General features: G+C 38.5%; 1 pseudogene; it reads right to left on the bottom strand.

Moving 5' to 3' along the window:
- LOC110271508 overlaps positions 1 to 5,513 on the bottom strand; it is a 34,435-nt pseudogene extending 28,922 nt beyond the window's left edge.

Below are 19,313 nucleotides of genomic sequence, written 5' to 3'. Positions count from 1 at the left end.
CCTGCACTTAAAGTTGTCTTTCTAAAGCTTTTACAGAAAACTGCCTTTTTCGTATTATTTTATTATTTTTATTAAAATATTATTTTTAATTAAATATTATTATTTAATATTTTATTATTATTTATTATTTTATTAATATATTTTCGAAAATTAACTTTACTTTAACCTTTAACCTTTAAAATTCACTTTTTACCACCCGTAACTTTTAATATTTCTACTTTTACCACCCTAACTTTCAGTAATTACCAAATAACCCCTCAAACAACAAAATAATTACTTCCTTGCCCTTTTATGAATCAAAAAAGTGTTCTTCATTGTTCTTCACCACACTCAAAGTGTTCTTCATGTTCTTCATAAATTCTTCAGATTCTTTCTCTGTTTTTACCTGTTTTTCAGTCTTTTCAGCAACCGATTTTTACTATAATTCATAATAAATTAGCAGCCACTAAAACTCCATCTTTTCTACATGATATAATATTAAAATATCTCAGATGTATAACTACTAAAACTAGGTGTATCGGAACACTTGTGAAAACATCTCTAAAAATTATTTTCTGAGCTACTAGCATAAATGACACTAGTAACATATTTATTATGAGAATAAAACATGTATAATGAGGCCTTAGCACTGCTAAAGTCATCAGAGAGTGCTGGTGCTAAGCTGCACCAGTAAATTGTGCACCCGGTTAAACTGGTTTTCTGTTTTTAACTAAAACTGATCAGGTAACCTTATAATATTATTCAAGAAGCTTCTAATACTAATATAATGATAATATCATCCTATTATCTCTCTTCTCTCATAAATCGAGTCCGGTTTGTCAAACTGAGACTATTTACGAAAAACCGAATTAAAACTCTTAACCGATACAGTTGAAAAACTAGGTTCTTCGCGACTGAATCATCGAGCTTGCCTCGGGAAAGGTTCTAACTTAAAGATGACATAATGACAATGAGGATTGAGATTCTTGATGATATATCAAAGGTTTTTCCCTTACTGATCTTCCAGAGAAATTCGTACTTTCAGAAAAGATCTCGCGTACTCGAAAATCGGGGTTGTTACATTCTACCCTCCTAACAGAAAATTTTGCCCTTAAAATTTCAGTTACCTGAGAATAAATGCGGGTCATCGGCTTTCATCTTATCTTCTAGTTCCCAAGTGTGCTATTCTTCTCCTCTTTGTCCCCAAGCTACTTTGACTAAGCGAACAGTCTTGCCTCTCAGCTGCTTATCACTTCTTTCTACGATCTGAACTGGTGATGCTTGATATGTCAAATCGTTTCGTAACTGTACTGTCTCTGGTTGTAAAATATGACTCTCATCGGGAATATATTTCTTAAGTTGCGAGACATGAAAAACATCATGAAGGTTTGACAGATATGGAGGAAGGGCCACTTGATAAGCTACTAGTCCGACTCTTTTAAGTATTTGAAAAGGTCCTATGTATTGAGGGTTAAGCTTTTTAGTCTTAAGGGCTCTACCTATTCCAGTAGTCGGGGTTACTTTAAGAAAGACATGGTCTCCCTCACTAAACTATAAGGGTCTAAGTCTATTATCGGCATAGCTCTTTTGACGGCTCTGTGCTGTCTGGATCTTCTGGCAAATCCCCTTTATCTTTTCAGTAGTTTCTTGCACTAAGTATGGACGTAAGACACTAGCTTCTCCGTCGTCATTCCAACACAATGGTGTCTGACACCTTCTTCCGTAGAGAGCTTCATATGGTGCCATCCCGATACTTTGTTGGTAACTGTTGTTGTAGACGAACTCGACCAATGGCAAATACCTATCCCAACTGCCTTGGTTATCCATCACACAAGATCTTAGCATGTCTTCCAATGTCTGGATTGTCCGCTCTGATTGTCCATCTGTCTGAGGATGGTATGCTGTACTCATATGCAATTCTGTTCCCAACGCTCTTTGGAAAGCTCCCCAGAATCTGGAAGTAAACCTCGGATCTGGATCTAAAACAATTGACGAAGGTATTTCGTGTAATCGTACAATTTCTTGAATATATATCCGTGCCAGCCTTTCTAATGTACAATCAACTCGAATCGGAAGGAAGTGCGCTGACTTCGTCAACCTGTCCACAATTACCCAAATGGCATTGTGTCCAGTTGAGATCCTTGGCAATCCCGTGACAAAATCCATAATGATCTGCTCCCATTTTCATTGTGGTATTTCTAAGGGTTGCAGGGTTCCTGACGGTTTCTGGTGTTCCACCTTCACCTTCTGGCAGGTTAAACATTTTGAGACATAATCAGCTACCTCTTTCTTCAAGCCCGGCCACCAGAACATTTGTTTCAAATTTTGATACATCTTTGTTACTCCATGATGCATAGAGAATCTACTTTGATGGGCTTCTGCAAGAATCCTTTGCCGCAAATCTCCAGAGCTAGGCACACAAATTCTGTTCTTGTATCTCCAGAGACTGCTATGATCTAGTCTTACAGCTTCTGGTTCCTCTACTTTCATCCGTCTCAGCATCGTCATCATTTCTGAATCCTGTACTTGTGCTTGTTGAATCCTAATCTTAAAATCTGGTGTTATATGCAATTGGGCCAAACGGACTCCACTTGACCTCTCAGTCATAGCCAACTTAAGGTCCTCAAATTCCGCAAGTAGCTTCTCTTCCTTTATCATCATCCAAGAGATACTCAAATTCTTCCTGCTCAAGGCGTTTGCCACCACGTTCGCTTTTCCTGGGTGATAACTTAACTTAAAATCATAGTCCTTTAGGAACTCCATCCACCTTCGCTGTCGCATATTTAGATCCTTCTGGTCAAAGATATACTTTAAACTTTTGTGGTCAAAGAAAACTTCTAGTTGAGCGCCATACAAATAGTGCCTCCAGATCTTCAGAGCAAACACTACTGTAGCCAACTCCAAGTCATGTGTCGGATAATTTCGTTCATGAGGTCTCAGCTGCTGGGAAGCATAAGCCACCACATTTTTGTCTTGCATCAGCACACATCCAAGTCCTTTATGAGAAGCATCACAGTATACTTCAAAAGGTTTCTGTTGGTCGGGTAGTACTAATATAGGTGCAGTTGTTAACTTTTCCTTAAGCTTCTTGAAACTTCTATCACACTCAGCCGTCCAAATGAACGGAACTTCCTTTCGTGTAAGGCTAGTCAGAGGTAAGGCTATCTGAGAAAACCCTTTAATAAACCTCCGGTAATATCCAGCTAGTCCGAGAAAACTCCGAACTTCTGTAACGGTTGTAGGTGGTTCCAATTGTACTACTGCTTCAATTTTTGAAGGATCCACTGCAATTCCTCTCTGTGATATAACATGTCCCAAAAATGCCACCTTCTCTGTCCAGAACTCGCACTTTGATAGTTTAGCATATAGCTTCCGAGTCCTTAGTATCTGCAATACAGTTCTTAGATGCTCTTCATGCTCTCTTTCTGTCTTGGAATAGATGAGAATATCGTCTATGAAAACTACTATGAACTGATCAAGGTACGGACGAAAAATACGATTCATGTAATCCATGAAAATCGCAGGAGCATTAGTTAGTCCAAACGACATAACCGTATACTCATAGTGACCATATCGAGTTCTAAATGCAGTCTTCGGTATATCTGATTCTTTCACTCGAATCTGGTGATAGCCCGATCTCAAATCAATCTTTGAAAACACAGTTGCACCTTTCAACTGATCCATCAAATCATCTATGCGTGGAAGTGGATACTTGTTCTTGACAGTGACTTTATTTAACTGCCAGTAGTCTACGTAAAGTCGCATTCCACCATCCTTCTTCTTTACTAGCAATACCGAAGCTCCCCAAGGTGATGCACTGGGACGAATAAATTTCTTTCCAAGTAGCTCATCCAACTGCTTCTTCAACTCTGCAAGTTCCAATGGTGACATCCGGTACGGTGCTATGGAAATCGGTCCGGTTCCAGGTACAAGTTCAATGCTGAATTCTATCTCTAACTGAGGAGGAAACTCAGGTATGTCATCCGGAAAAACATCAGGAAATTCCTTCACCACTTGAATTCGTTCTAAGCTTAGTTCACTATCATTCGAGCTAGCCGCTAACAGAACGTACCCCTCAAAATCACTCCCGTCTAATGTAACTCTTATAGAATTCAGATATAAAGTATGAGATAGAAATGGTTTAATATCTAAACTATCAGATGGAATAACAACAGTTCTTTCATAGAAATCAAGGAAAACATGATACTTAGATAACCAATCTAACCCTAGAATAACTTCTAAACCACATAGAGGCAAACAGATTAGATCATGTATAAAAGTTCTGTTCCTAATAGTGAATGGTACTTGTAGGCACACTAAACTAGTCAAAGCATTTTGGGATGCAGGTGTATGGACAATTAGATCAAAGTTCAACTCAGAGAAATCTAGTCCCAACTCACGAGCAACAGTTAAAGAAACAAAGGAATGCGATGCACCCGAGTCATACAGTACAGTTAGAAATCGATTCTTGACGTAACACTGACCTTGGATCAGGGCGTCTGATTGCATAGCATCATTAGCAGTCATGGCAAACACTCGACCTTGTTGCTGGGTTCGCGCTGGATTCCGAGTAAACCTCTTCGGGCAATTCTTAGCCATATGTCCTGGTTCATTACAAATATAACACTTGGATGTCCCAAACAAGCAGGGTCTATTACCATGATCTTTCCCACATTGCCTACATGCAGTATTCACCTGTGCCTGTTGGGGTCGTTTACCATTATCCTGCCTTGGTCTACCTCCGTTTCCACCCGTAGGGCGAGCAGGGATGTTACCAGCCTGTGGGTTTCTTCGCTGTGGCACACCAGGTGTCTTGAAGTTTGTCCTTCGTGGTTGCCAATTATAATTATTGTAGTTCCTTGGTGGAAATCCTTGATGACTTGCTTTAGAGGCAATTACCTTCTTAGCACATTCTTCCACTAACTTGCACTTATTAACCAACTCAGCGAAATCTCGTATCTCCAATGGAACTACTGAACTCATCAGATCCTCACGAAGGCCCCCTTCGAACTTCAAACACTTCCATTCTTCAAAGTCAGCAGGATTCCCTTGACAGATCTTGGAGAAACGGCACAAGTCATCAAACTTACGGGCATATTCTGCAACAGTTGTGTTACCCTGTTTCAGCTGCATAAGTTCCATCTCCTTAGCATCACGAGTTGCCCTCGGAAAATACTTCTTATAAAATTCATCCTTAAAAATATTCCAAGGAATATTACCTTCACCTTGTTGCAACAGTCACTGTATCCCCTGCCACCAATGCTCAGCTTCTCCTTCTAGCATATAAGTAGCAAACTCCACGTGCTGGCCTTCCGGAACATGCTGTGCTCCACGAGTGTACCTTTAAACTTAGGCGGTTTAACCTTCAGAAAAGTCGCAAGGGTCATAGGTCTTTCGAGATGCCCCAAGTTATTCTCATCATTTCCACTATCTTCCCCATGCTCATTCTCATTCCCGTTTCTCACTCCAAGACGATCAACAGCCCTAGCCGCTGCTACTGCAGCCTCACGCACTGCCTCAGCCACAGCATTCATGGTAGTCATAAACGTCTCCTACCCCCTCTCGTAGTTAACATTAGGAATTCCTTCCCGTACGCCTCGTCTCCGTGAACCCATTGTGGTCCTGTTCACACCAAACAATCATTATTAAGGTGATCAGTCTTAACACTTCAAGTCAAGTGTGAACATTCCTAGAATGAAAACACAGAGACAATCATGCAACACATATCACATAGATATCCTATAAGCATGAGACACACAACAGAGTATGCAATGAAGCATAGTCAGTCCACTCCCCAGGCTCTATTGGGAACGAACTGCTCTGATACCAACTTGTAACGATCCAACTCCCAGTATGCCATGGTCATACAAGAAGCTAAGTGTTATTAACTTATCCTTCCTAATTATTATTTATTATTTAATATATGAGCCTGTTCCTTGTTAGAGCGATGCCAATTTTACGAGTAACTTTTTTTTTGTTTGCGGATAACAAGGTAAAATAAACAAGCATACATTGAGAGTAATAGAAAAGCGGCATAAAGAAACATAGAAACACAACTGATAATATACATCATGTACACTATAACAAAACATGCAGCGTTTACACAAGATCAAGTCAGTTTACATCCTCGTCATCCTACGTAGCTAATATATACACGACACTCCCAGGGCCTGGCCCATACAAAAAGCCACTAAACTGGCACCCAGGCTAGCCTAACCACTATATAACTCCTAGCTCTCGGGTGTACTAACACAAGTGAGAGACTAACTAACAGATAATGTCAGACTAGAGTGTCATCAAAAGAATGCCCCTTCCGCAGTCAAGCTATATCTACACGTGGCCGTTCGGAGAATCGCCGTGAGGCTCCTCCATCTCCTCATCCTGCTCTATCTCTATCTCAGGATCCTCCTCCTCCTCATCATCCGCAGCTATAGCTATACCCTCAGATCCACCAAAAACACTACTGTCACTATGTACAAAACCATTCGCGAGCACAGGTCCATTCGCGTATATAGGAGCTACCCCACCGTCTGGTAGTGCCGGCTCATCAGGCTGTGGAAAGTCAGGGATTAGCTCAGGGGGAAAGTCCCGCTCTGGTGGTATCACAGGTACGTAGTCACCAGCTAACTCGGGCTCATCAGGAATGATAGGCTCAGGTCCTACCTCATTCAAAGGTTGGGCTGGTATAGGGTGCCCGGGATTATCAGGAAAAGGATGTCCAGGTGCGTCAGGATATAACCAGGATAAGGGAAAGTCGTAAGGAGCATCGGGGTCAAAATGCGGGCTAGACTGAGGATGTTGAAAAGCTCGATTAGGTAACGCATATCGTCTAATACGAGGCTCCAAACCCATAATGAAGTAACTGTGATGTACCGGATCCTCGTAGACGTAAGGGTCCTCGAACTCATAGAAGATCACGCCCGTCTCCATATGAGGGGGAAGGAAGGGAGAGAAGGGGTAAGAACTGGGGAGTTCTTAGTAGGGTCGGGGTTATTAGTTACGTTCATTTATTTGATTCCGATTAGCAGATAGATATTAGAATACAATAAAGTAGTAAACAGTAGTTAAAATAGATAGGAAAACAGAAAACAGAACACAAACAGAAGAACACAAGAAAATAAAGCACAGACATAACACTCAAGCAGACAAACATAAAGAAATAGTTCACTCACAAGAAGGAAAGCAACAGAGAATGATGCGCAGAGAAGAATAATGCATGTCTAGCCCTAGTACAGGTCATGAGCTCATGTGTTGGTTAGCACTTGCATTCCCGACATTTATCCGGTCACGTGTTCACGATTTCCCAGATACGATCTTCCGTTCAAATAAATGTGCATATAATTATTAGCAGCTCTATTGAGACAGCCTCTGCTTTCTACTCGCAGGAAATATACTCTTGGGAACGGAAAATTGCTGTAGGTATCCAAGTTTTCCTACAGAAACTCTTGGGTTGCTTAAAGCAACAGATAATAAATATTATCTCTTAGGTTGCATTCAACAATGAATAAGCAAACAATATCTCTTGGGTTGCCTCAAGCAACAATTAACCTTTCAATAAGCCTTCTGCTCTTAGTCTCTTTACCCTGCTCTGATTTCTCTGTTTAATCTGTATATTTAAAGCTTATGTAAATTTCGGTATGAATAGTTAGCATGTCCCAAGTATAGGTTCATTAAGTCTATACTGAAACAATTTAACTTTTCATATAATACCTAACCCTAGTCGCAACTCAAAGAGTAACTATGTTGCCCTAGTTTGTTTGCTAGTCTCTGTCTGTTTTTCTGTCATTAAAATCTTACAGACTTTTTCTTCGATTTTTATCTTTTCTTAAACTTTTATCTTTTATTTATCTTTGCCTCACTAATATGTTCCTACCACTCCCTAAGTGTTTTATGAAGGTAATTATGAGATTCTGCACTTAAAGTTGTCTTTCTAAAGCTTTTACAGAAAACTGCCTTTTTCGCATTATTTTATTATTTTTATTAAAATATTATTTTTAATTAAATATTATTATTTAATATTTTATTATTATTTATTATTTTATTAATATATTTTCGAAAATTAACTTTACTTTAACCTTTAACCTTTAAAATTCACTTTTTACCACTCGTAACTTTTAATATTTCTACTTTTACCACCCTAACTTTCAGTAATTACCAAATAACCCCTCAAACAACAAAATAATTACTTCCTTGCCCTTTTATGAATCAAAAAGGTGTTCTTCATTGTTCTTCACTATACTCAAAGTGTTCTTCATGTTCTTCATAAATTCTTCAGATTCTTTCTCTGTTTTTACCCTTTTTTCAGTCTTTTCAGCAACCGATTTTTACTATAATTCATAATAAATTCTAACTTAAAGATGACATAATGACAATGAGGATTGAGATTCTTGATGATATATCAAAGGTTTTCCCCTTACTGATCTTCCAGAGAAATTCGTACTTTCAGAAAAGATCTCGCGTACTCGAAAATCGGGGTTGTTACAGCTACTATCCACCCAACAACTCATCCACTAACCAAAACAACTATCATTCACCCTCAACATCCCATAATCAACCACAACCACCCCAAGAATCTCAAAGGATCTCCAACTTGGAGATATTGATGGAGAAGATGATGAAACACCAAGAGCTAGCCAATAAGAACCATGAAGCTTCCCTGAGGAATTTCGAAAGACAGATTGGCCAGTTGTCCAAGCAAGTAGTAACTGAAAGAACACCTAATGCACTACCAAGTGACACCATTTCTAACCCCAAGGAAGAATGCAAAGCCATCCAATTAAGGAGTGGAAGAACTTTGGTAAATGAGAAAGAAACTAACAAGAAGCATGTGGAGAATGATGTTGGCAACAAAAAGCAAGAAGGAGAGAAAGACAAACAAGATCACGAAAAACTCAAGGAAAAAGAGGAACAGCCATAATCTTCACAAAAGGGAAAGGAAGTCATGGAGGAACAGTCACAAGAACAGAGCACAATGGTGAAGACTCACATCCCTCCTTTGCCATACCCTCAAAGGTTTAACAGAGAGCTTAAAGATCAACAGTTCCCTAAGTTCCTAGAAGTGTTTAAGAAGCTGGAGATCAATATTCCACTTGCTGAGGCTCTACAACAAATGCCTCTATGTGAAAAATTCCTCAAAGAGCTCATCAATAAGAAAAGGAGCTGGAATGAGAAAGAGATAGTGATCCTAACACAAGAATGTAGTGCTGTCATCCAAAGAGGTCTTCCACCAAAGCTCAAAGATCCAGGAAGCTTCATCCTATCATGCACTATAGGCAACAGAATATTGGACAAAGCTCTCAGTGACTTAGGAGCTAGCATCAATTTAATGCCCCTCTCACTAATGAAGAAGCTTGCAATAGAGGAAGTCAAGCCTACCAGGATGTCACTCCAAATGGCTGACAGATCACTCAAGATACCAAAGGGGTTGTAGAAAATTTATTAGTGAATATCGGAGAGTTCATTTTCTCTTCTGACTTTGTTATCCTGGACATGGAAGAAGAGGGACACAGTTCAATCATATTGGGACGGCCTTTCTTAGCAACAGCAAGAGCCATCATTGATGTGGAGAAAGGGGAGATGACCCTCAGGGTGCATGATGAAAAGATGATCATCAATGTGTTCAAGGCCATGCAATACCCTCTAGAGAAGGAAAAGCACATGAGAGTGGAAATGATAGAAGAAGTGGAGAAAGAGCTACTGGAAGATGGCAACCAGAAGGAACAAGAAGAGGAAATAGAGGTAGAACAAGAGCTTATAGAAGAGGAAGTGGTAGAGATCTCCTTTGAAAGCAAGGTAGAGGAGAAGCCAAAGCAAGAGTTAAAGCCTCTCCCCCCTCATCTCAAGTATGTATTTCTTGGAGAAGTAGAGGCCCTGCCAGTGATCATAAACTCCTCCTTGAACATAGAAGAAGAAACAAAGCTGGTTAAAATGTTGAAATCTCACAAGACTGCCTTGGGTTGGACAATTGATGATATCAAGGGCATAAGCCCTGCCATTTGTATGCATAAAATTCTATTGGAGGAAGATTCAAAGCCTGTAGTTCAACCCCGGAGAAGACTTAACCCAACTATGAAGGAGGTGGTTCAAAAAGAAGTGATGAAGCTATGGAATGCTGGGATAATCTTTCCAATCTCTAACAGCTCATGGGTGAGTCCGGTTCAAGTTGTACCAAAGAAGGGAGGAATGATAGTCATCTCCAATGAGAAGAATGAGTTAATTCTTATCAAGACAGTGACTTGGTGGAGGATGTGCTGAGATTATAGAAGACTGGTGCACAGAAATCGTGACGGTTCCATTCCTTGGTAACGGCGCTGAAAACTTTATACGCACGTTCATAATCTTAATTCTTTGTCACAACTTCGCACAACTGACCAGCAAGTGCACTGGGTCGTCCAAGTAATAAACCTTACATGAGTAAGGGTCGATCCCACAGAGATTGTCGGCTTGAAGCAAGCTATGGTCACCTTGTAAATCTCAGTCAGGCGGATTCAAATGTATATAGAGTTTTAATAATTAAAAGATAAATAAAACATAAACTAGGATAGAGATACTTATGTAATTCATTAGTGAGAATTTCAGATAAGCGTATGGAGATGCTTTCGTTCCTCTAAACCTTTGCTTTTCTGCTGTCTTCATCCAACCATTCCTACTCCTTTCCATGGCAAGCTTTATGTAGGGCATCACCGTTGTCAATGGCTACATCCCATCCTCTCTGTGAAAATGGTCCAATGCGCTATCACTACATGGCTAATCATCTGGCGGTTCTCGATCATACTGGAATAGGATTTACTATCCTTTTGCGTCTGTCACTACGCCAAGCACTCGCGAGTTTGAAGCTCGTCACAGCCATCCTTTCCCAGATCCTACTCGGAATACCACAAACAAGGTTTAGACTTTCTGGATCTCAAGAATGGGCCATCCATGGGTTCTAACTTATACCACGAAGATTCTAATATCTAGGACTCGGTCCCCTGTATTAGATATCTAAGAGATATTCATTCTAGCTTGTTTGCATGTAGAACGGAAGTGTTTGTCAGGCACGCGTTCATAAGTGAGAATCATGATGAGCGTCACATAATCATCACATTCATCATGTTCTTGGGTGCGAAAGGATATCTTAGAATAGGAATAAGCTTGAATTGAATAGAAAAACAGTAGTACTTTGTATTAATTCATGAGGAACAACAGAGCTCTACACCTTAATCTATGGTGTGTAGAAACTTTACCGTTGAAAATACATAAGAAATGAAGGTTCAAGCATGGCCGAATGGCCAGCCCCCAAACGTGATCTAAAGATCAAAAGATAATCCAAAGATATCCAAAGATGTAAATACAATAGTAAAAAGTCCTATTTATACTAAACTATCTACTAGGGTTTACAGAAATGAGTAAATGATGCAGAAATCCACTTCTGGGGCCCGTTTGGTGTGTGCTTGGGCTGAGCATTGAGCTTTACATGTGTAGAGGCTTTTCTTGGAGTTGAACGCCATTTTGTAACTTGTTTCTGGCGTTTAACTCCACTTTGCAACCTGTTTCTGGCGTTTAACTCCAGAATGCAGCATGGAACTGGCGTTGAACACCAGTTTGCGTCATCTAAACCCGGGCAAAGTATGGACTATTATATATTTCTGGAAAGCCCTGGATGTCTACTTTCCATCAAAATTGAGAGCGCGCCATTTGGAGTTCTGTAGCTCCAGAAAATCTACTTTGAGTGCAGGGAGGTCAGAATCCAACAGCATCTGTAGTCCTTCTTCAACCTCTGAATCTGATTTTTGCTCAAGTCCCTCAATTTCAGCCAGAAAATACCTGAAATCATAGAAAAACACACAAACTCATAGTAAAGTCAAGAAATGTAATTTTTATTTAAAAACTAATAAAAATATACAGAAAACTAACTAAATTATACTGAAAACTATGTAAAAATAATGCCAAAAAGCGTATAAATTATCCGATCATCACAACACTAAACTTAAATTGTTGCTTGTCCCCAAGCAACTGAAAATCAAATAGGATAAAAAAAAGAGAATATACTATAAATTCCAAAATATCAATGAAACTTAGCTCCAATCAGATGAGCGGGATTTGTAGCTTTTTGCCTCTTGCAGAGTTTTGGCATCTCACTTTATCCATTGAGGTTCAGAATTATTGGCATCTATAGGAACTTAGAATTCAGATAGTGTTATTGATTCTCCTAGTTCAGCATGTTGATTCTTGAACACAGCTACTTTATGAGTCTTGGCCGTGGCTCTAAGCACTTTGTTTTCCAGTATTACCACCAGATACATAAATGCCACAGACACATAACTGGGTGAACCTTTTCAGATTGTGACTCAGCTTTGCTAAAGTCCCCAATTAAAGGTGTCCAGGGTTCTTAAGCACACTCTTCTTTTTGCTTTGGACCTTGACTTTAACCGCTCAGTCTCAAGTTTTCACTTGACACCTTCATGCCACAAGCACATGGTTAGGGACAACTTGGTTTAGCCGCTTAGGCCAGGATTTTATTCCTTTAGGCCCTCCTATCCACTGATGCTCAAAGCCTTGGATACTTTTTTATTACCCTTGCCTTTTGGTTTTAAGGGCTATTGGCTTTTTACTCTTGCCTTTTGGTTTAAAGAGCTTTTGGCTTTTTCTGCTTGCTTTTTCTTTTTTCTTTCTTCTTTTTTTTTCCTAATTTTTTTATTTTTTTCTTCTTTTTTTTTCTGCAAGCTTTTGTATTCACTGCTTTTTCTTGCTTCAAGAATCATTTTTTTATGATTTTTCAGATTATCAAATGACATGTCTCCTTTTTCCTTATTCTTCAAGAGCCAACATATTTAACATTCATAAACATCAACTTCAAAAGACATATACATTGTTCAAGCATTCATTCAGAAAACAAAAAGTATTTTCACCACATCAAAATAATTAAACTAGTTTCAAGGATGAATTTGAAACTCTGTACTTCTTGTTATTTTGTAATTAACATCAAAATAATTAAACTAGTTTCAAGGATGAATTTGAAACTCTGTACTTCTTGTTATTTTGTAATTAAAGCATATTTCATTCAAGAGAGGTGATGGATTCATATTCATAACTTTAAGGCATAGACACTTAGACACTAATGATCATGTAATAAGACACAAATATAAATAAACATAAAGCTCAAAAATCGAAAAACAGGAAAATAAATAAACAAGGAGATTAAGGAATGAGTCCACCTTAGTGAGGGTGGCGTCTTCCTCTTCTTAAAGAACCAATGGTGCTCTTGAGCTCCTCTATGTCTCTTCCTTATCTTTCTTGCTCCTCCCTCATAGCTCTTTGATCTTCTCTAATTTCATGGAGGATGATGGAGTGCTCTTGATGCTCCACCCTTAGTTGTCCCATGTTGGAACTTAATTCTCCTAGGGAAGTGTTGATTTGTTCCCAATAATTTTGTGGAGGAAAGTGCATCCCCTGAGGTATCTCAGGGATTTCATGGTGAGAAATTTCCTCATACTCATGTTGAGGTCCATGTTCTCTTATTTGCTCCATCCTTTTCTTAGTAATGGGCTTGTCCTTTTCAATGAAGATGTCTCTGGCCTTAGGTGCCATAGATGGTTATGGAAAAACAAAAAGCAATGCTTTTACCACACCAAACTCAAAATATTTGCTCGTTCCCGAGAAAAAGAAGAAAGAAAGTAGTAGAAGAAGAAGAAAATGGAGGAGATGGAGGTGTGTGAATGGTTCGGTCAAGGGGGTTTTAGGTGGTTATGATGTGTGAAAAGGAAGGAGTGATGGTTTGAATTTAAGTGGGAGGGTGTAGGTGGGTTGTATGATGGTTTTGGAGGAGTAATGGAGGTGATTGGTGGAGGTTAATTAAGGAAGAATATTATGAAAAGGTGTGAAGATGAGAGAAGAAGTGGTAGGGATCCTGTGGGGTCCACAGATCCAGTGGGGCCAAGGACTTAACATCCCGGCTCCAATTAGGCGTGTAAAACACCCTTGCTGTGCAATCCTGTCATTTAACGCCAGACTGCTACCTATTTCTGGCGTTAAACGCCTAAATGTAGCTTGTTTCTTGTGTTTAACGCCAGGCAGATGCTTGTTTCTGGCGTTAAACGCCAGCTTGGTGCTTGTTTCTAGCGTTTTAAACGCCAGACTGTTCTCTTCCAGGGTGTGCTATTTTTCATTCTATTTTTCATTCTGTTTTTGATTTTTTCAGTAGTTTTTGTGACTTCAAATGATCATCAACCTAAAGAACACATAAAATAACAATGGAAAATAAATAAATATAATTAGATAACATTGGGTTGCCTCCCAACAAGCGCTTTTTTAATGTCAGTAGCTTGACAGTGAGCTCTCATGGAGCCTCACAGATATTCAGAGCATTGTTGGAACCTCCCAACACCAAACTTAGAGTTTGACTGTGGGGGCTTTGGTTGACTCTGCAGTGAGAGAAGCTTTTCATGCTTCCTCTCCATGGTTACAGAAGGAGATCCTTGAGTTTTAAACACAAGGTTTTCCTCATTCAGCTGAAGGATCAATTCTCCTCTATCCACATCAATCACAGCTCTTGTTGTGGCTAGGAAAGGTCTTCCAAGGATGATGGATTCATCCTCATCCTTCCAAGTGTCCAGGATTATGAAATTAGCAGGGATGTAAAGGCCTTCAACTTTTACTAGCACATCCTCTACTTGTTCATAAGCCTGTTTTCTGGAGTTGTCTGCCATCTCTAATGAGATTCTGGCAGCTTGCACCTCAAAGATTCCCAGTTTCTCCATTACAGAGAGTGGCATGAGGTTTATCCCTGATCCAAGGTTACATAGAGCCTTCTCAAAGGTCATGGTGCCTATGGTACAAGGTATTAAGAACTTTCCAGGATCCTGTTTCTTCTGAGGCAATGTCAGTTGATCCAGATCACTCAGTTTATTGATGAGCAAGGGAGGTTCATCTTCCCAAGTCTCATTACCAAATAATTTGGCATTCAGCTTCATGATTGCACCAAGGTACTTGGCAACTTTCTCTTCAGTGACATCTTCATTCTCTTCAGAAGAAGAATACTCATCAGAGCTCATGAAGGGTAGAAGGAGGTTCAATGGAATCTCTATGGTCTCTAGATGAGTCTCAGATTCCTTTGATTCCTCAGAGGAAAACTCCTTATTGATCACTGGACGTCCCAGGAGTTCTTCCTCACTGGGATTCACGTCCTCTCCCTCCCTTGTAGGTTCGGTCATGTTGGTTAAATCAATGGCCTTGCACTCTCTTTTTGGATTCTCTTCTGCATTGCTTGGGAGAGTACTAGGAGGGGTTTCAGTGACCCTTTTTACTCAACTGGCCCACTTGTGCCTCCAAATTTCTAATGGAGGACCTTGTTTCATTCATGAAACTTAAAGTGGCCTTAGATAGATCAGAGACTATATTTGCTAAGCTAGATGGATCCTGCTCAGGACTCTCTGTCTTTTGCTGAGTGGATGATGGAAAAGGCTTGCTATTGCTAAACCTGTTTCATCCACCATTGTTAAAGCCTTGTTGAGGCTTTTGTTGATCCTTCCATGAGAAATTTGGATGATTTCTCCATGAGGGATTATAGGTTTTTCCATAGGGTTCACCCATGTAATTCACTTCTGCTATTGCAGGGTTCTGAGGATCATAAGCTTCTTCTTCAGAAGATGCCTCTTTAGTACTGTTGGATGATTCCTTCAATCCATTCAGACTCTGAGAGATCATATTGACTTGCTGAGTCAATATTTTATTCTGAGCCAATATGGCATTCAGAGTATCAATTTCAAGAACTCCCTTCCTCATAGGTGTCCCATTATTCATAGGATTCCTTTCAGAAGTGTACATGAACTTGTTATTTGCAACCACATCAATGAGTTCTTGTGCTTCTGCAGGCGTTTTCTTTAGGTGAATGGATCCACCTGAAGAATGGTCCAGTGACATCTTTGATAGCTCAGATAGACCATCATAGAATATATCCAAGATGGTCCATTCTGAAAGCATGTTAGAAGGACACTTTTTGGTCAGTTCCTTGTATCTCTTCCAAGGTTCATAGAGGGATTAAATAAAATTAAAATTAAAAATTAAAATAATTAGTTAATTAAAAAGGAATTTTGAAAAAGAGGAAGGTGATTTTCGAAAATTAGAGAGAGAGAATTAGTTAGGTAGTTTTGAAAAAAATATTATTGAAACAAAAAGATAGGATTGATTGAAAAAAGATTTGAAAATCAATTTAAAAAGATAAAAAGTTAAAAAAAATTTTGAAATTGATTTTGAAAAGATGTGATTGAAACTTAATTTGAAAAAGATTTGAAAAAGAAATTTAAAAAGATTTGATTTTGAAAATTAAAGTTTATTACTTGACTAACAAGAAACTAAAAAGATATGATTCTAGAGTTTAAAGATTGAACCTTTCTTACTAGGCAAGTAACAAACTTAATATTTTTTGAATCAATCACATTAATTGTTAGTAAAGATTTGAAATTATGAAACAACATAAGAAAAATATTTTTGAAAATCATTTTGGAATTTTCGAAAATTATGAAAGAAAAATGAAAAAAGATTTGATTTTTGAAAAACATTTGAAAAAGATAAGATTTTTAAATTGAAAATTTGATTTGACTCATAAGAAATAACTAAATTTTAAAAAATTTTTGACTAAATCAAATCAAAATTTCGAAAATTATGAGTGAAATAAGAGAAAGATATTTTTTTGATTTTTGAATTTTCAATGAAGAAAGAGAAAAAAACAACCTAAAGACTCAATGCATGAAAATTTTGGATCAAAACATGTGATGCATGCAAGAATACTATGACTGTCAAGATGAACACCAAGAACACTTTGAATGTCAAGATGAACACCAAGATCTTATTTTTGAAAAATTTTCAAGAAAAGAAAACATGAAGGACACCAAACTTAAAAATTTTTATTCTTTAGACATTAACAAATTGAAAATGCATATGAAAAACAAGAAAAGACACAAAATAAGAAAATATGAAAATCAAACAAGAAGACTGGCCAAGAACAACTTGAAGATCATGAAGAATGCAATTCATGAAATTTTCGAAAATAATTTTTTTAGAAAATTAAAAAGATGCAATTGACACCAAACTTAAAACTTGACTCTAGACTCAAACAAGAAATACAAAAAATATTTTTTATTTTATGATTTTGTTAATTTTTTTGGTTTTTTTCGAAAATTATTTTGGGAAAAACAAAAAAGAAGTAATATTTTTTTTTTAAAAAAAGTTTTCGAAAACAAAAGAAATAAAAACAAGGACTTAAAGTTAAAATAAAATTACCTAATCTGAGCAACAAGATGAACCGTTAGTTGTCCAAACTCGAACAATCCCCTGCAACGGCGCCAAAAACTTGGTGCGTACAAATCGTGACGGTTCCATTCCTTGGTAACGGTGCTGAAAACTTTATACGCACGTTCATAATCTTAATTCTTTGTCACAACCTCGCACAACTGACCAGCAAGTGCACTGGGTCGTCCAAGTAATAAACCTTACGTGAGTAAGGGTCGATCCCACGGAGATTGTCGGCTTGAAGCAAGCTATGGTCACCTTGTAAATCTCAGTCAGTCGGATTCAAATGTATATAGAGTTTTAATAATTAAAAGATAAATAAAACATAAACTAGGATAGAGATACTTATGTAATTCATTAGTGAGAATTTCAGATAAGCGTATGGAGATGCTTTCGTTCCTCTGAACCTCTACTTTCCTGCTGTCTTCATCCAACCATTCCTACTCCTTTTCATGGCAAGCTTTATGTAGGGCATCACCGTTGTCAATGGCTACATCCCATCCTCTCTGTAAAAATGGTCCAATGCGCTGTCATTGCATGGCTAATCATCGGGCGGTTCTCGATCATACTGGAATAGGATTTACTATCCTTTTGCGTCTGTCACTACGCCCAGCACTCGCGAGTTTGAAGCTCGACACAGCCATCCCTTCCCAGATCCTACTCGGAATACCACAGACAAGGTTTAGACTTTCCGGATCTCAAGAATGGCCATCCATGGGTTCTAACTTATACCACGAAGATTCTAATATCTCGGACTCGGTCCACTGTATTAGATATCTAAGAGATATTCATTCTAGCTTGTTTGCATGTAGAACGGAAGTGTTTGTCAGGCACGCGTTCATAAGTGAGAATGATGATGATCGTCACATCATCATCACATTCATCATGTTCTTGGGTGTGAATAGATATCTTAGAATAGGAATAAGCTTGAATTTAATAGAAAAATAGTAGTACTTTGTATTAATTCATGAGGAACAGCAGAGCTCCACACCTTAATCTATGGTGTGTAGAAACTCTACCGTTGAAAATACATAAGTGATGAAGGTTCTGGCACGGCCGAATGGCCAGCCCCCAAACGTGATATAAAGATCAAAAGATAATCCAAAGATATCCAATGATGTAAATACAATAGTAAAAAGTCCTATTTATACTAAACTAGTTACTAGGGTTTACAGAAATGAGTAAATGATGCAGAAATCCACTTCTGGGGCCCACCTGGTGTGTGATTGGGCTGAGCATTGAGCTTTACACGTGTAGAGGCTTCTCTTGGAGTTGAACGCCAGTTTGTAACCTGTTTCTGGCGTTTAACTCCACTTTGCAACCTGTTTCTGGCGTTTAACTCCAGAACGCAGCATGGAACTGGAGTTGAACGCCAGTTTGTGTCATCTAAACTCAGGCAAAGTATGGACTGTTATATATTGCTGGAAATCCCTGGATGTCAACTTTCCAACGCAATTTAGAGCGCACCATTTGGAGTTCTGTAGCTCCCGAAAATCCACTTTGAGTGCAGGGAGGTCAGAATCCAACAACATCTGCAGTCCTTCTTCAACCTCTGAATCTGATTTTTCCTCATGTCCCTCAATTTCAACCAGAAAATACCTGAAATCATAGAAAAACACACAAACTCATAGTAAAGTCAACAAATGTGATTTTTATTTAAAAGCTAATAAAAATATACTAAAAACTAACTAAATTATACTGAAAACTATGTAAAAACAATGCCAAAAAGCGTATAAATTATCCGCTCATCAAAGACTAAATGATGCTACAAGGAAAGATCATTTTCCTCTCCCATTCATCAACCAGATGCTGGAAAGATTGGCTGGCCATGTATACTATTGCTTCTTGGATGAGTACTCTGGGTACAATCAAATAGTGGTGGATCCCAAGGATCAAGAAAAGACTTTCTTCAACTGTCCATTTAGAGTCTTTGCTTACAGAAGGATGCCCTTTGGTCTGTGTAATGCCCCTGCAACTTTTCAAAGGTGTAATGCCCCTTTGTAGGGTTTATCTTGTGTTGAATTTAGAGCATTTTGATAACCTTTCCTCACATTTATTCAATGAAA

The sequence above is a fragment of the Arachis ipaensis genome, chromosome B04 (genome assembly GCF_000816755.2).
Source record: "Arachis ipaensis cultivar K30076 chromosome B04, Araip1.1, whole genome shotgun sequence".
NCBI lineage: Eukaryota > Viridiplantae > Streptophyta > Magnoliopsida > Fabales > Fabaceae > Arachis > Arachis ipaensis.
The sequence above is the reverse complement of the archived record's forward strand: the minus strand, read 5'-3'. Positions and strand labels throughout refer to the sequence as shown.